This window comes from Polypterus senegalus, chromosome 6 (assembly GCF_016835505.1).
Source record: "Polypterus senegalus isolate Bchr_013 chromosome 6, ASM1683550v1, whole genome shotgun sequence".
Classification (NCBI taxonomy): domain Eukaryota; kingdom Metazoa; phylum Chordata; class Cladistia; order Polypteriformes; family Polypteridae; genus Polypterus; species Polypterus senegalus.
The window spans coordinates 87285764-87303844 of record NC_053159.1 but is presented as its reverse complement, the minus strand read 5'-3'; the positions used below and the strand labels follow the sequence as shown (position 1 = coordinate 87303844).

Here is an 18081-nt window from a genome sequence, read left to right as displayed (position 1 = left end):
CCTACTCAAAGTATCATGATGCACCAACATCGATCGACTGAAAGCCAGAAGTCTACGTGACCATCATCATCAGGTCCTTCCATGAAAACCCTAAATACAAAGAGGACTGTTTGACTTATGTTAGGTAGATTGCCCAGAGGGGACTGGGCGGTCTCGTGGTCTGGAACCCCTACAGATTTTATTTTTTTCTGCAGCTTTGGAGTTTTTTTTTTGTTTTTTCTGTCCACCCTGGCCATCGGACCTTACTTATTCTATGTTAATTAATGTTGACTTATGTTTATTTTTTATTGTGTCTTCTATTTTTCTATTCATTTTGTAAAGCACTTTGAGCTACATTTTTTTGTATGAATATGTGTTATATAAATAAATGTTGATTGATTGATTGATTGATTGATAATAAATGCATTTTTGCAGTACCTAAAGTGTTGCGAAAAACCTGACATGAAGATGTATATTATAAAGGGCATAGTTTATAGTACGCCTTTGATAATCCATGAGATTTCTCACATGGAGCAGAATCTATAGCATAGCTGTTCATGCAGACCAGGGGCCTCATGTATAAATGGTGCGTACGCACAGAAATGTTGCGTAAGAACTTTTCCACGTTCAAATCACGATGTATAAAACCTACACTTGGCGTAAAGCCACGCACTTTTCCACGGTACCTCATGCCTTGTCGTACGCAAAGTTCTCTGCTCAGTTTTGCAAACTGGCGGCACCCAGCGTCAAAGCAATGGTACTGTTCTTGTGTGATTACTCATTATTTTCATGACGCTGCTTTATAAATACACAGAAACTAACCGCATATTGTTTATTAGTGTAATGCATCTGATTGTAATTAACTCGTAACAATATAATGGTCCAGGGAATAGCCATAGTATTCCAAATACCATAACTGCTTTAGCGTTGTTACTCTCACTTCCTCTTCTTCTTCTTCTTCTTTCAGCTCCTCCCGTTAGGAGTTGCCACAGCGGATCATCTTTTTCCAATTTACTCTCACTGCACGACTCGGAGTATTGATATCACTGTATCTGAGTGTGAATCACAGCAGCAGCTGATCGGAAAGAGAATTATCGGTATACAGCTTTAAGGACACGCTGTCTCAGCCACGGCAAAACTTTTTAAAGCCTTTCCTGTACAGACCTCGCGGTTCAGAAACAGTTTAATCCCAAGAACTTTAAATGCACTCAATCAATTGCTCCTTGTAGAACGGTTTGTACTTATAAGTACAATCACCCCACTGTAAACTTGCACTACAGTTATAATATCTCACAACCTGGGCCACTTTATAAAGCGCGTATTTACATATGATGACGATATCATTTTTAAGGTGAAATGCAGCAAAATATGTTTGTTAAATTATACACATAAAACTTTAACTTCATTTAAATAATCTATATTCTTCACTGGGAGTGTCGTGAAGGATAGAATAATTAAACATGTACTACAAAGATATTTCAATGTTCTTTAAGCGTTTTGAAGAATCGGCTAAGCTTACAGATGGCTTAACGTCTATTACAGAGCTGATTGTGTGGCGATTGGTTACTTGGGGAAAGAAAAGCAAGGACTCTTGGGGCGGCCACGCCAATATACTGTATATTGAATATAAAACAGAAAGAGAAAATAACAACACACCTAAAAATGAAGTTTATAATGTTCTACTAAATGACAAAATAAACTACGTGATTAAAGTGGAAAATTCGAGATTAAAGTTGACATTTCGTGCTTTTTCCCCACCGTGTGCCTTTTTCTCTGTACCTAATAAACTTTCATATGACACTCAGACAGTGGGCTTACAACTCTTCTTTTCACGGCAACTTTGATATGTGACTTCTTTTTTATTTCCGGCACTGTGCGATTTTGTGAATGTGAGCTTTCAAGTTTCTCCAACACGCTATGCCACTCGATCAACTTCATTTTGTTGATTATACCACGGTTTATTTGAACAAATAGTATGTTTTCCTTTGCCTCCACTTGGTATTAGCTGAAATTCTTATATTTTCCCGTGCTTTTCCCATTGTCTTTTCACAGAAGGCTGCGCTTAAGGCGATTTATATTGATTTGCATATTCAAATAGGCATAATTCTGGGAGGATTTGGGGCGTTACATAATGCGCGTGCACAAGCGTTAGTTTTCACGCTGATCGGGATTTATGTAGTGGAAGAACGTGGAAGTTGGAGTACACACAGATTCCTGCATCTGGATTTTTCTTCCGCTACATAAATCCCAATCAGCGTGAAAACTAACGCTTGTGCACGCGCTTTATGTAACGCCCCTATTCCTCCCAGAATTATGCCTCTTTGAATATGCAAATGAATATAAATCGCCCTTAAGCTCAGCCTTCTGTGAAAAGACAATGGGAAAAGGGGAAAAATATAAGAATTTCAGCGAATACCAAGTGGAGGCAAAGGAAAAACATACTATTTGTTCAAATAAACCGTGGTATAATCAACAAAATGAAGTTGATCGAGTGACATAGTATGTTGGAGAAACTTGAAAGCTCACATTCACAAAATCGCACAGTGCCAGAAATAAAAAAGAAGTCACACATCAAAGTCGCCGTGAAAAGAAGAGTTGTAAGCCCACTGTCTGAGTGTCATATGAAAGTTTATTAGGGTACAGAGAAAAAAGGCACACAGTGGGGAAAAAGCACGAAATGTCAACTTCAATCTCGACATTTCCACTTTAATCACGTAGTTTATTTTGTCATTAAAGTAGAACATCATAAACTTCATCTTAAAATCGTTTAATTAACCAGTTTCTCAAATCACATCGTAATTAAAGTAGCACGTTAAATGCTTTGTTTTGTATGTGATCTTCTATGTGCTCTGTGTGTGTGAATCACTACTTGCTTCTTAAACTGACTCTCTTCCTCCAACTGGACACAGAATCCATTACATTCGTGATACTGAATAACTAAAATACTGAGATGTATACGTGATATTATTTTATGATGATAGGAGTTAAAGCACGTTATTAAACATGGGTTTCACTTCGATTAAATAATTTATTGCAGCAGTACTCAGGGGCGGCTCTAGGCTTGTGGTGGCACTGGGCAGAGGAAGAATCGGTGGCTCCTTAGCCCGCCAATGTCATGCACGGTGGATGGCCAAGTCCGTTGCAGACACTGCATAGCCGCCTCGTGCTCAGGACACAAGCATTTAACTTTTGCCGAAATTTGTCGCTGCATTTTTAGCTGTGTTGTTATTTTCTCTTTCTGTTTTATATTCAATATATATTGGCGTAGCTGCCACTGCAGTCCTTGCTTTTCTTTCCCCAAGTAACCGATCGCCACACAATCAGCTCTGTAATAGAAGTTAAGCCATCTGTAAGCTTAGCGCCGATTCTTCAAAACATTTAAGGAACATTGAAATATCTTCGTAGTACATGTTTAATTATTCTATCCTTCACGACACTCCCAGTGAAGAATATAGATTATTTAAATGAAGTTAAAGTTTTATCTGTATAATTTAATAAACATATTTTGCTGCATTTCACATTAAAAATTATATCATCATCATATGTAAATATGTTCTTTATAAAGTGGCTCAGGTTGTGCGATATTTTAACTGTAGTGCAAGTTTACAGTGGGGTGATTATACTTATAAGTACAAACAGTTCTACAAGGAGCACTTGATTGAGTGCGTTTAAAGTTCTTGGGATGAAACTGTTTCTGAACCGCAAGGTCCCTACAGGAAAGGCTTTAAAACGTTTTGCCGTGGCTGAGACAGCTTGTGCTTGAAGCTGTATACCTGATAATTCTCTTTCCGATCAGCTGCTGCTGTGATTCACACTCAGATACAGTGATATAAATACTCTGAGTGGTGCAGTGAGAGTAATAATACGGAAAAAGATGATCCGCTGTGGCAACTTCTAACGTGAGCAGCTAAAAGAAGAAGAAGGAGAAGTGAGAGTGACAACGCTAAAGCAGTTATGGTATTTGGAATACTATGGCTGTTCCCTGGACCATTATATTGTTACAAGTTAATTACAATCGGATGCTTTACACTAATAAACAATATGCGGTTAGTTTCAGTGTATTTATAAAGCGGCGTCAGGAAAATAAGGTATAATCACACAGGAACAGTAGCACTGCTTTGACGCTGGGTGCTGCCAGTCTGCAAAACCGAGCGGAGAACTTGAGTACGACAAGGCATGAGGTACCGTGGAAAAGTGCGTGGCTTTACGCCAAGTGTAGGTTTTATACATCGCGATTTGAACGTGGAAAAGTTCTTACGCAACATTTCTGTGCGTACGCACCGTTTATACATGAGGCCCTGGAGGAGTACAGTGGTACAGGCGCACGCGTACAAAGAGCTCCATAAGGAGTGACACTTTGAACAAATACATGGATGGATCTTTTCCTTATTAATTTTGTTAATGAGTTATTATTCTTTGACAGAGCGCGTACTGCAACAAGTGAGCTTTCAGTGCGGGAAGAATTCAGGACAAGCCGGCATATGCTTACCATGGTTAATGGCGCAGTCTGTCAATTTGTGAGGCAGTTTCGGCGAACGAGCAGGCATTTGGCTTGGGTTGCCGACCTGCCATTTGTCCAGTCGCGATCACTTCCGATGCCGCTACTATGTATTTGCCAGTGTGGCACAGAATAATACATCTTTGGCCAGGTTTATACTTCACGCAATTTGATGCTTGCTCCAAGGGACACTCCTGCTACGCAAGCGTTTTAACATTTATACTTTACATAAATCTGGAAGAATCCACCAGATGGCAGTGTAAGATATTATCACGGTAAGAACAGATTCAGCTTCACTGTCTTGTGAATTGTCTGGAACATTCATTAAATTCCAATGACACCTTACCGCAATATCTCTGAAAAGCATGTTTAATGATTAAATCCATCAATCCCGGGATGTGTCCATTCCAGCAAGCATTGGGCACGAGGCAGAAACAATCCCTGACCGGAGCATCAGCTCATCGCAAGGTGAATACAAGCACTCACATACACTAGCATCATTTTAGTGTGACCAAATCTGCATATCTTTGGAAGGAAACCGGAGCACTCTGTTATTGTGTTATTGTAATTATGCATATCTAGGATGTCTGGATGACTTTGATTTATGCAGGGACGATTCCAGTTCAGCATGAAGACAATTCTTTATGTTGCCAGTTCGCATGCTTCTCAATGGTCTGGGATTTTTCAGGTGATTTTCTATGTAATAAAATTAATAAGTTATAGTGTAATGAAAATTGCATAATTAGGTCTGGACCACCCTATACATACTTTAATGCATTTCACCATGAAAGTGATATCAAGTATAAATCTAAGGATTCTAAATGTGCAGAGAGTTGGAATATCATACATATAATGTGTTCTGGATGGCGATTGCTGCTGTCAGGTCAGGAGGAAGCCCCAGAAAATAAAAGACAGCACAAAAGATGGTATGTGAGACTTTTAAAATGTATCGTGTCATTACGACCGGGAATATGCAACACTTGAATATAAAAGCACCACGAATGCATCTGTATGTCGGCATTTTGCTTCACCACATTGAACCATTTATCAAACATCGAAGCGTGCACATCGATCCCGTAGGATCCGCATAGAGGCTTTCTGTCACATGTAGATAGTAAACTGAGACTCTGACGTCACATTCCAACTTTTATCACACTGCACCCTTCAACTTTTTGCTGGTACTGCAACTCGTTCATGCGTCGCATTAATTTCTGAGGACCTGCTCAGAGGACGCGTCAAATGAACACTGGGAACGTGTGGCAGCCATTATGCGTGCGTGTACGTATTCTGAGCGTGAAATATAAACGAGCCCTTGAGTTTCTCGAGGGGAACGCATAACTGATACACGCATTACAAACCGCCAGGGTGAAGTATGCACACAAGTACTTCGTGACCACGCATGCATGTGAACGGCGCACAGGTATGTTTCAGCCAGTGTCAGCTGAGAGGCTGGAGAAAGTATAAATATCACATGTACTCTCTCATATAAGCAGACGTTATTAGCACCATAGACACAGAATTACTAGACGGCGCATGACCAGCAGCATCGTAAGTCAACGTCGCTGCCATATTGTGGCACTTCTGTGGAGTGAAGTAATGGATAAAGATGCCTCATGTATGTGCTGCTTGGGATTGTGCAAACCGCTGTACGCTCCAAACCAGATCCTGGGGGATTACATTTCATAGGTAAGGCTGAACAATTGTTTTGGTTATATTTGGCCATTAGAAAATCCCGTTTTATAATCTTAATTTTAGCTACGCCAGGCTAAGCTAGCAAAGCTATGCATTTATGTGCTCAAGTGAGCCTCCAAACAACGTTTTGGCTAAACGTATTTTGTCACTATGTAGATTGTTGTTAGCTGTTAACATTTCTCAAACTCAAAGGTTTCCCTGAGGAAGCAGTGGGAGGTAGCCCTTAGATGGGATTTTGAGAAAGCTGTCCTGTGATGTGTGCCATGCTAGTTTGGTAACAGATGCTGTACCGGCATCATATGATCAAAGCTACCACTTGCTCACATTAAAAAACAAAGGAGGTTTGATGATTCCTTTTGAGGGTACAGTCAAGGTGGTCAAAGTAGCTGAACGTGTTATCCGACAGTCGACATTAGGGCAAGTTGTCAATGTATCTTTGATCAATCAGTTTGTTCAGGTTGAGATTGGTTCAGATGATGTGTTTTTTCTCAAGGAGCACATTGAGGAAACAGTTTGAAATTGACAACAATCATTTCATGCTCATGCCTTTAGTTGTGTCTGTCTTCCACAAACTAAGGCTGCACCATATTGCCAGGCTGAATACTCTCAAATTACAGGATCTGAGTGAGTGAGAGGGAGTGTAGGTCTGTAGGAGATCAGTGAGGTTGTGGGGAGCAAGACTGAAGAGCTTTAAATGATAAGAGCGGTATTTTGTATTGTATTCAGCAGTGAACAGGGATCCAGTGAAGTTGAGAGAGAATAGGTGTAATACAGTATGTTCAGTGGATTTAGAACAGCAGGTTATTATTGAAGAACTTGTAAGCGATGGTTACATTTTTGTGGGATGCCAGTTAGAATAGTATTACAATAATCTATACGTGAGGTGACTAGGGCATTAACCAATACTTCAGTACTGTGTTGCGTAAGAACAGGACGAAGTCTAAAAATGTTTCGGAGATGAAAGAAGGCATTCCGAGAAATGTTACTTATATGGGAGGAATTATTTAATAATAATAATAATAATAATTGACATTATTAGTGTATAAATGGATATAAATAATTGCATTTAAACGGTTCACCAAAATCTGTTGTATGTAAACGATAACCCGGTTTCCACGTCTACCTGTATTAGTTTAAATGGCACTTTTGCCACTCGCAATATGGCGGATGCGCTGACGTAAATGCAGCATCTATCTATATATGTCTATGATTAGCACAACGGGTTGGTACACTGTTTTATTCTTTGAGAATGATGCCATTGATTGGTTTGTGTCAAGTAGCTGTAAAGGTAAAGCTTTCACTGCCTGTTGAGAATATGGATGTAGGATGGAATTAATTTAGACTAAAATTCTTCTGGGCTGAGCATTTTTTAAGTAGCTGTAATATGAACAAAATAAGGTTGCCAGACATACCTTATATAAGGGACATGTCCCATATTTTATAATTTTGTCCCCTGTCCCATACTGACCTTAGAGGGACACCCAAATGTCCCGTATTTAGTTCATTTTCAAATTTCATAATAAAAATATATTTTTACTACCCTCTTATGGTACTTAGTTGTAACTTTATTAGTAATTATGCCTTCTTTTCTCTGATTCTCTTGATGAAAATAACCCAAATTGTTATGTTGCGTGATATTTCATTTCATAAATACACACAAACTTTGTCTGTAATGGTGCGGAGTATCCAAACACTCATTTCTTTATTGCATTCAACAACAACAACTCTAGGGTGCACCACATATACTATAACTTGCTTGGTGCCACCTACTGGTTACTATCGGCATTGCGAAACATGTAGTTTAATACAATACATAACATATCTCCTCCCTGCTAAGATTGATTGTCAATAACACAAATAATTTTTTTTTTTTTTTAGTAACAAATATATATCTCAGAACTCTGAAAAAGAATATGCCTCTGAACTTGAACAGCCACACACTTGTATATTCTCCATCTCAGTGAGTGTTCACTCAGCACGGTAGCGTAGTGGTGGTTTAGTGATCCTCACGGGATACCGTCTGACAGTCTCTGTTACCAGAGTATGCTCCGTGTCTCGTGAATCAGTGGACTTGGGTATTCCCGGTGGTATATCTATCTCTGGAACTTGATCATTCTTGTCCTGATGAGATGTACTAGGGTGATGTGTGGTACTACTATCACTCTGGGGTAGTAACACGAGGGGGTCCACAGGAGGGTTCACTGCAGCCTGCTGAAGCTCTGGATCAGGACGTGTCAGCATCTGGTCCACATGGCGTTTCCATACCTCTTGTAGTCCCACATTTATCTTGTAAGACACTGGTCCAGTCTTCTCCACAACAACACCTTGAGTCCACTTCTCCTCACCCTTCCTATAGTCACGCACGAGGACAGGCTCTCCTACATCAAACTGTCTGTCCTTGGAGCGTGGTTGGCGGTGCTCTTGTTGAGCATCTTGTGACCTGTGCACTACACCAGCAACACTGGGTTTCAGGAAGTCCAGCCGTGATCGCAGCTTGCGTCCAAGGAACAACATAGCTGGTGTCTCCTTTGTTGTTGCATGAGGGGTATTGCGGTATGTTAACAGAAATGTATCCAGGCGTTGTTGCACAAGTGCTGTGCCTCTAGAAGATTTTAAGGAATGTTTGAATGTCTGCACGAAACGCTCGGCCAAGCCATTGGTGGCAGGATGGTATGGAGCTGAGCGGATGTGTCTTACTCCGTTGGACTTCAAGAATGTATTAAACTCTTCAGAACAGAACTGAGGTCCATTATCACTCACAAGGATGTGTGGAATGCCAAATCGACTAAAAAGGCTTCTGAGCACTTGAATGGTCTTACCGGCGGTGGTGTTGTCCATAATATGCACCTCAGGCCACTTGGAATGTGCATCTATCACGACCAGGTACATATTTCCTTCAAATGGACCCGCAAAGTCCACATGTATCCTTTCCCAGGGACTAGAGGGCCACATCCAAGGGTGTAAAGGTGCTAGCCCAGGCTCTTTTTGCATACTCTGACAAGAGTGGCAGGATTTAGCTTGGAGCTCAATTTGAGAGTCGATGCCAGGCCACCATACGTAACTACGTGCCAAGCTTTTCATTCGCACTATACCTGGATGTGCTATATGGAGCTCTTTCAGAACCCGGGGGCGCAGTTTTGGTGGAACAATCACTCACACCCCACATGAGGCATCCCAGTTGTATTGTAAGATCATGCCGACGCAGTAAGTAGGGTGCCAGTTCTTCATCTGCATCCTTTGCAGCTGGAAAATGCCCAGTGGTGACCATTTCCACAACACGAGATAAAATGGGGTCAGACATGGTGTGCCGCTTGATCTCGGTGTTACTAACTGGTAGGGTGTCCAACTGAGACGTGTAAAATACATCTACTGCGCTTAGTTTCTCTTTGTGAGCATGGGGGAGTGGTAAGCGTGAAAGACCGTCAGCATTTGCATGTAAGGCACCTTTCCGATATTGAATGGTGTAATCATGCGCAGACAGGAGGAGTGCCCAACGCTGCATTCGGGCGGCAGCCATTGACGGCGATTACTTTTCGATGGGCTCAAGATGGAGGTTAATGGGCGATGGTCTGTGAGCAGCGTGAACTTGTTACCGTAGAGGTACTGGTGGAACTTGCGTATCCAAAGACTATCGCAGCCTCCCTTTGATCTGAGCATAATTTTGTTCTGCCTTACTAAGAGTTCGTGATGCATAGGCTATCGGTTTTTCTTTGCCATCAGGCATGACGTGTGAGAGCACAGCTCCGACCCCATAAGGTGAAGCATCGCACGCAAGTCGAAGGGGCAGTTCTGGATGGTAATGGGTCAATACCTCCTGCGATACTAGGAGTAATTTAGCATCCTGGAATGCAGACTCACAGGCTGATGTCCATTGCCATGGCTTCTCCTTATTTAGCAGTTCATTCAGTGGTTTCAAGATAGTGGACAGGTCAGGGATGAAACGTCCGTAGTAGTTTAACATTCCCAGAAAAGAACGTAATTGACTAACCTCTTGTGGTGCTGGGGCCTCCACAATGGCACGCACCTTTTCTGGTGATTTGTGAAGTCCTGCTGCATCAATTATGTGACCCAAGTATTCCACAGACTCCTGGAAGAACAAGCACTTCTTTGTTTGAGATGCAGGCCATACTCCTCTAGCCTACTCAAAACTGTATCCAGAGTTTTGAGGTGGGTCTGCCCATCAGGACCACTCACAAGGATATCGTCCAGGTAACAGTGAGTATATGGCAGTCCAAGGAGCACTTGGTCCATAGCCTTCTGAAATAAAGTGGGTGATGATGCTACACCAAAAGGTAAGCGATTAAAACAGAATAGTCCTTTTTGCGTTGAGATAGTCAGCAGCTCCCTAGACTTCTCTTCCACTTCCATCTGTAGATAGGCATTTGATAAGTCTAACTTACTAAAGTGTTGACCACCTGCTAGAGAGGCAAAAAGATCCTCAATGCGTGGAATTGGGTACTTATCCACACAAAGAGCTGGGTTGAGTGTGACCTTGAAATCCCCACAAAGTCTAATTGTGCCATCCTTTTACTTACGGGCACCACAGGTGTGGCCCAGTCACTGTGCTCCACTGGTGAGATCACTCCAAGCTCAGTCAGGCGTTTTAGCTCGGCCTCCACTCGAGGTCGAAGAGCATAAGGGACGTTCCGTGGTGGACAGAATCTGGGTGCACTGTTAGGTCTGAGAGTCAGTCTGGCTTTAATTCCTTTCATTGTGCCTAGCTTTTAGAGAAAACAGCTGAATGTCTCTTTAACACAGACTCCAAGTTTTCTTTTTCTCTTTGCTCCATGGCATGCACCATTTTTAAGTCTTTCCAGTTCAGTTTAATAACTCTCAGCCATTCTCTACCAAACAGTGGGGGTGCATCTACTTTCACTACATACAAAGGCAACTTAGCACACTGATTATTTAATTTGACTTGCACTTTGATAACCCCTTCAGGTGCCAGCGGCCCCAGTGTATGTCTTTAGCATGACATCCGTGGGTTGCAGAGCCACTTGGCTCAGTGTGCTTCTATATTGCTCCCAGGGAATTAAAGACACTGCAGCCCCTGTATCCAATTCCATTTCCATTTTCTTCCCGTTTACTATAGGCAGCACGGAAATTCGTGCATATTTGCCTTGTTGAGACAAAGAATACAGTCCTAACTCATTGTCAGTATCAGATTTATTTTCTTCATTCTCACTTTCATCTTTCCCTGCCTCGACATGATGAATTCTCTTCTTATTTTGCACCCTTCGCTTAACTGCATAATCCTTCTGAGTAAGATTTCCCTCTTTCCATTTCTTTTCTCTGTCCTGATAGCTTTTGGTTTTGTCCCTACACATGTTCTTAGTGTGGCCTTTTTTTCCACACTGGTGGCAGTCACGGTCTTTATACCAGCAGTCATCATCAGTATGATTCATTTTCCCGCAACGGCGGCATTTGTCACAGTTTTTAGAAAGCACCGCATTCACTTTAAGGGAAGCATTTAACTGCTGCACGTCGCGCGCTGCCGTCTCCGCAGAAACTGCGTAATCAACTGCTTTCTGAAACGTGAGATCTTTCTCAGTCAACAGGCGCTTCTGAACAGTTTCACACTTTAGTCCACACACAAACCTGTCTCGTAGTGCGTCTTCCAAATATGCACCAAACTCGCAATGTTCCGAAAGACTTTTCAGCACCGCTACGTACTGTGCTATCGTTTCCCCTTCCCCCTGATTACGCTTGTGGAACCGGTATCTCTCCGCTATCACGAGTGGTTTCGGGGCGAAATGAGCTTGTAAAACCTCCACAACACGGTGATATTCCATCTCCCCTGGCTTCGTTGGCGCTACCAAACTGCGTAGCAGTCCGTACGTTTTAGGTCCCATTACACTAAACAACACAGGCAATTTCTTCACGGTCGTAATGTCATTAGCCAGTATGTAATGTTCAAAACGTTCAATATACGTCGTCCATTGCTCACCAGCGTCCTCGAAGGGATCCATCCGTCCGATTACTCCAGCCATGTCGTCGGCACCTTGCACTCCACGTTAGACTCAGAGGCGGAAAAACGGCTCCTTTAAACAGTCTAAACCAGCTTACTAGCTAGCCACTACACAGCGCGGTCGGTTCTTCTCGTTGACACAACTCGTCGCCAATTTATGTTATGTTGCGTGATATTTCATTTCATAAATACACACAAACTTTGTCTGTAATGGTGCGGAGTATCCAAACACTCATTTCTTTATTGCATTCAACAACAACAACTCTAGGGTGCACCACATATACTATAACTTGCTTGGTGCCACCTACTGGTTACTATCGGCATTGCGAAACATGTAGTTTAATACAATACATAACACAAATGTAACGAGGAAACTCGTGTTTGCTGCCTGTTTGCAACTTGTTCAGTTGCTATGGTTGGCTAAGGACAGCGACACTGTTACCATTTTGTTCTCCAGCTGCGCTGCTGTGCAGTTCTGTATCAGCACTGCAACATACAGTGTTAACAAAGTTTGTTGTTACTACTTGCCACGGCCCACTTTTTTTCTAACTGTGTGTATTAAATAATAATATTTCTCTGTTGTCTGTATTAAATAAATATTTTCAAATTATTTCACTTTTACAGATTTTTTTTTGCTTGTATTAAATCATTTTCAAATGATTTTACTTTTGTTTTCCTCATAACCCATTAAAATCCTTCCTTTATGTTTTAAATTTATGTCTCTACTTTTATATAATATATTGGACTGGGTGTGTAGGGGACATGTATAAATTTATATATATAGTAATAATATAGAGAAATTGTAAGAGTGTCCCGTATTTCTAATTTTCTAATCTGGCAACCCTAGAACAGACTGTTTTTGGCGGATTTTTTTTTTGTAGGAAGTATAAGGTAATTAAGAAAGGTGTGTGCCAGGAGAGGATCGCATGTTTTACCATAATATATATATATATATATATATATATATACAGTATATATATATATATATACAGTATATATATATATATATATATATCCATCCATTATCCAACCCATTATATCCTAACTACAGGGTCACAGGGGTCAGTGGCAAGAAAGGCAGGAAACAAACCCCGGCAGAGCACCAACCATCGATATATATATATATATATATATATATATATATATATATATATATATATATATATATATATATATATATATATACTAATAAAAGGCAAACCCCTCACTGACTGACTCACTGACTCACTGACTGACTCACTCACTCATCACTAATTCTCCAACTTCCCGTGTAGGTAGAAGGCTGAAATTTGGCAGGCTCATTCCTTACAGCTTCCTTACAAAAGTTGGGCAGGTTTCATTTCGAAATTCTACGCATAATGGTCATAACTAGAAGTGATTTTTCTCCATTTACTGTAATGGAGTTGAGCTCGAAAGCCGTGGGTGCCGGAGTTTCATGTGACATCATCATGCCTCTTACGTAATCACGCATTACGTAGAAAACCAGGAAGAGCTACAAAAAGCGCTGAAGAAAACATGCATTATATAATTAAGAAGGCAGCGAAACAATTAGAAGCAAGCGAGTGACATATAAAACCATATTCAGCGGCTCACGTGAATTGATGCAGTGCACAGACAAAAAGCAACAGCAAAGAGTGCTGAACAAAAAATGAATTACACTGCTATGCTCAAATAGACAAACCGCACGCCGTGGCGCAATAGTAGAGGCTTCTCCTCTAACGCCGAGGTTCGATTCCTGCGAGGGGATGCACTGAGTATGTACGCGTGCTTCTCGATTCATTTTAGCCTCGCATCCCCTTGGTTTGAGACGTATGAAAAAATATGCGGTTAACGCAGAAAGACAGATCACCAGTTGAAGCTTTATGAATAATGGATATTTTATTCGCGATCAATGATTGTTTTGGTAAAGCCATACTCAGTGTATTCATTAGATGAATGGTAAAAAAGTAAGAGTGAGCAGAGGGTAACTTATTGAGGCACACAGGCAAAACCACAATAGCATGCAGGCTCAATGTACTGTAGTGCGCGTCAACTCGATCTGAATTGCGCAATCACATTCGAAAAAATATTTCTTTTCAAGTTCTATTTAGTCCATATGTGTCAAACTCAAGGCCCACGGGCCACATCCAGCCCAGCGTGTAATTATATCCGGCCCGCGAGATCATTTTATATACTGTATTATTGTTATTAATGGCCCGGGGATATGAAGCGCTGGTAACACAATAAACTACAGATCCCATAATGCAGCGCTTCAGCTGCCTTTCTGAACACTTATCGCGTTAATCAAGTCTAGCTTATGATGCTGCAAGTTATTGCAAAGCTAGCCCACATGATGTCAAAGAGAAAAGGTGATTCTGAACATAGAGCCTTTAAAAATCGATGGGAGGCTGAGTATATGTTTACTGACATTTCCGGTAAACCCGTGTGTCTCATTTGTGGAGCTACTGTGGCTGTAATTACAGAATTTAATCTAAGACGGCACTATGAGACAAAACATCAAGATAACCTGAAAGACCTGAATGCAATGCACAAGATACAGAAAGCAGAAGAGTTAAAGAAGAATCTGACACTTCAGCAGACGTTTTTACCCGTGCAAAATCACAAAGTGATTTCAAGTGAGGGGCGGCACGGTGGCGCAGTGGTAGCGCTGCTGCCTCGCAGTTAGGAGACCCGGGTTCACTTCCCGGGTCCTCCCTGCGTGGAGTTTGCATGTTCTCCCCGTGTCTGCGTGGGTTTCCTCCGGGCGCTCCGGTTTCCTCCCACAATCCAAAGACATGCAGGTTAGGTGGATTGGCGATTCTAAATTGGCCCTGGTGTGTGGGTGTGTTTGTGTGTGTCCTGCGGTGGGTTGGCACCCTGCCCGGGATTGGTTCCTGCCTTGTGCCCTGTGTTGGCTGGGATTGGCTCCAGCAGACCCCCGTGACCCTATTCGGATTCAGCGGGTTAGGAAATGGATGGATTTCAAGTGAAGCTACTTTTATGGGAGACACAAATGCACCAGTGCAACTTGCCCCACTTTCCCTGTTGCCAAGTAATCTTGAACCAAATCGGCACAACGGTGTTCCCAAATACACACTTTGCTGATAAACTGAGCGCACTGCGCACTGAGTTTGCACGGCGCTTTGGTGACTTTGAAGAACAAAAAAAAAATTTTGAGTTTTTTCGCAACCCATTTGCCGGCGATGTGGAAACTGCACCTGTGCAGATTCAGATGGAGGTGATTGAGCTGCAGTGTAATGGCACACTGAAGGCAAAGTACGATACTGAACGGCCCGCACAGTTTATTCACTCCATTCCCGCAGAAATGCTCCAGCTCCGTCTACATGCGGCTCGAACCTTTGGTACCACATATCTGTGTGAGAAGCTCTTCTCAGTGATAAAGACTAACAAAACAGCACACAGAAGTCGCCTCACTGATGAGCACCTGCAGTCCATCCTGAGAATCTCCACAACACAGAACCTCACACCAAACATAAACGAACTTGTTGCCAAAAAAAGATGTCAGGCGTCCAGCTCTGATAAAATGACATATGAGCAAAGACAACTGAATGATTTGATTTGTTATTGCTGAAAGGAACACATTTTATTTATATTTCCAGGATTTGTTATGCACCATGTTCATATTTGAATTCATATAATTTTGACAGGATATATTTTTATGGAGAGCAAAATCTTTTGGGATATTTAAAATTTAAGTTTATTTTTATATAAAATTACATAAGAGTAAAGAAATGTGAATGTTTGTTCTTTTAACGTTTACTTTATTTCTAACTTGTTTAATTTAGACAGGATATATTTTTATGGAGAGCAAAATATTATAAGTTATTTAAGGTTTGAGTTGATTTATTCGAATAATATTCTGTCGACTAAATAAAAATTCCTTCTATTTAAAATTTAAATAGAACTTGAACAGAAACGATAGTTCATAATATCCACGCAGACTTGCACGTAAGAGCGGGAGTCATCCGCTTTAACAAGCAGCGTATTGCACTGATACGAAATAGCCTGCCCACTTAATTATTTAGGAATGGATAAATAAATTAAGATTTACAAATAATGTTTTTCATTTTTCTTCCTTGATGGATTCTGGCACCCCCAGCAACAGTTGGTCGCACCCCAAAGACTGTATATATGTGTGTATGTGTGTGTGTGTGTATATGTATATATGTAGATATGTATGTATATATATGTTTATATATATGTGTGTGTATGTATATATATATATATATATATATATATATGACAGCAACACTCATCACACACAACAGTGACAAAACAATTACATTGACAATCATGTTACATTATTTTCAAAATGTTTCCTTTTCTTTTTCATTACTTCTTTAACACACTACTTCTCCGCTGCGAAGCACGGGTATTTTGCTAGTATATATATATATATATACATACACAGTGGAACGTCATTTTGCGAGTAACTTGGTTTACAAGTGTTTTGCAAGACGAGCTAAATTTTTTAATAAATTTTGACTTGATAAACAAGCGATGTCTTGCAATACGAGTAGTATGGATACACTTTGTCTGCTGAGCGTCATGTGATCACAACTGAGCAGACTGTTCTCTCTCGCTCGCGTGTCTCTCTCTCTCCTTATCTCTCGCTCGCGCTCTCTCACTCCTTATCTCTCTCGCTCGCGCTCTCTCTCTCTCCTTATCTCAGCTTGCTCGCGCTCATCTCTCTCTCTCTTCTCTTGAGGGCAATCATCTCCTATTCTCCACCTGAGTCTGTGTGCCTCACTCATATAGTCAACAGCCATACAAGCATATACTGTTTGTGACTGTGTATATGTGTGTGTGTGTGTGTGTGTGTGTGTGTGTGTGTGTGCGCAACGTGTGTGCTGTGAAGTGCAAGTCTTGTGCCCCAAAACATGAAGCTGAGTCTCAGTACTTTAACAACACCAGCTTTATTTAGCTTGAAACAGCAACAGGGCAGTTATTTATTGTAGCGGGATCTTTATAATGTTCCTTGTATCACCCATCGACGGCAGGCGCTTATATCTGCAATCTTTTTGGATACGCTTATACAGAGAACTGCTACAGCGCTGAGAGACTGCGATTGCTTTGGGACACTCTTCCGCGTGTCGTTCTACTGGGTGGAATCCCACAAGAGTTTAGAAACTCACTCACACCAAGCCATGATTCTTTTTAAAGGTAAAGTGCAGGTTAATTTGTTTTATGTATTTTTACTTTATATTTTCTATTAATCATTTTTATATGAATAGTTTTGGGTTGTGGAACTAATCATCTGAATTTCCATTATTTCTTATGGGGAAATTCAATTAGATATACGAGTGCTTTGGACTGTGAGCATGTTTCCGGAACGAATTATGCTTGCAAACCGAGGTTCCACTGTATATATATATATATATATATATATATATATATATATATATATATATATATATATATATAAACTGCTCAAAAAAATTAATGGAACACTTTGAAAGCACATCAGATCTCAATGGGAAAAAGAAATCCTCCTGGATATTTATACTGATATAGACTGGGTAATGTGTTAGGAACGAAATGATGCCACATCGTTTGATGGAAATGAAAATGATCAACCTACAGAGCCCTGAATTCAAAGACGCCCCAAAAATCAAAGTGAAAAAATTATGTGGCAGGCTAGTCCATTTTGCCAAAATTTAATTGCAGCAACTCAAAATTGTACGCAGTAGTTTGTATGGCCCCTGTGTTCTTGTATACATGCCTGACAACACCGGTGCATGCTTCTAATGAGATGACAGATGGTGTTGTGAGGGATCTCCTCCCAGATCTCGACCAGGGCATCACTGAGCTCCTGGACAGTCTGAGGTGCAACCTGGTGGCATTGGATGGACCAAAACATAATGTCCCAGAGGTGTTCTATTGGATTTAGGTCAGGAAAGTGTGGTGGCCAGTCAATGGTATCAATTCCTTCATCCTCCAGGAA

General features: G+C 41.1%; 1 pseudogene; it reads right to left on the bottom strand.

The window, feature by feature from the left end:
• Nucleotides 1-8046: 8046 nt before the first annotated feature.
• LOC120530642 lies at nucleotides 8047-10889 on the bottom strand (annotated as a pseudogene).
• Nucleotides 10890-18081: the final 7192 nt, after the last annotated feature.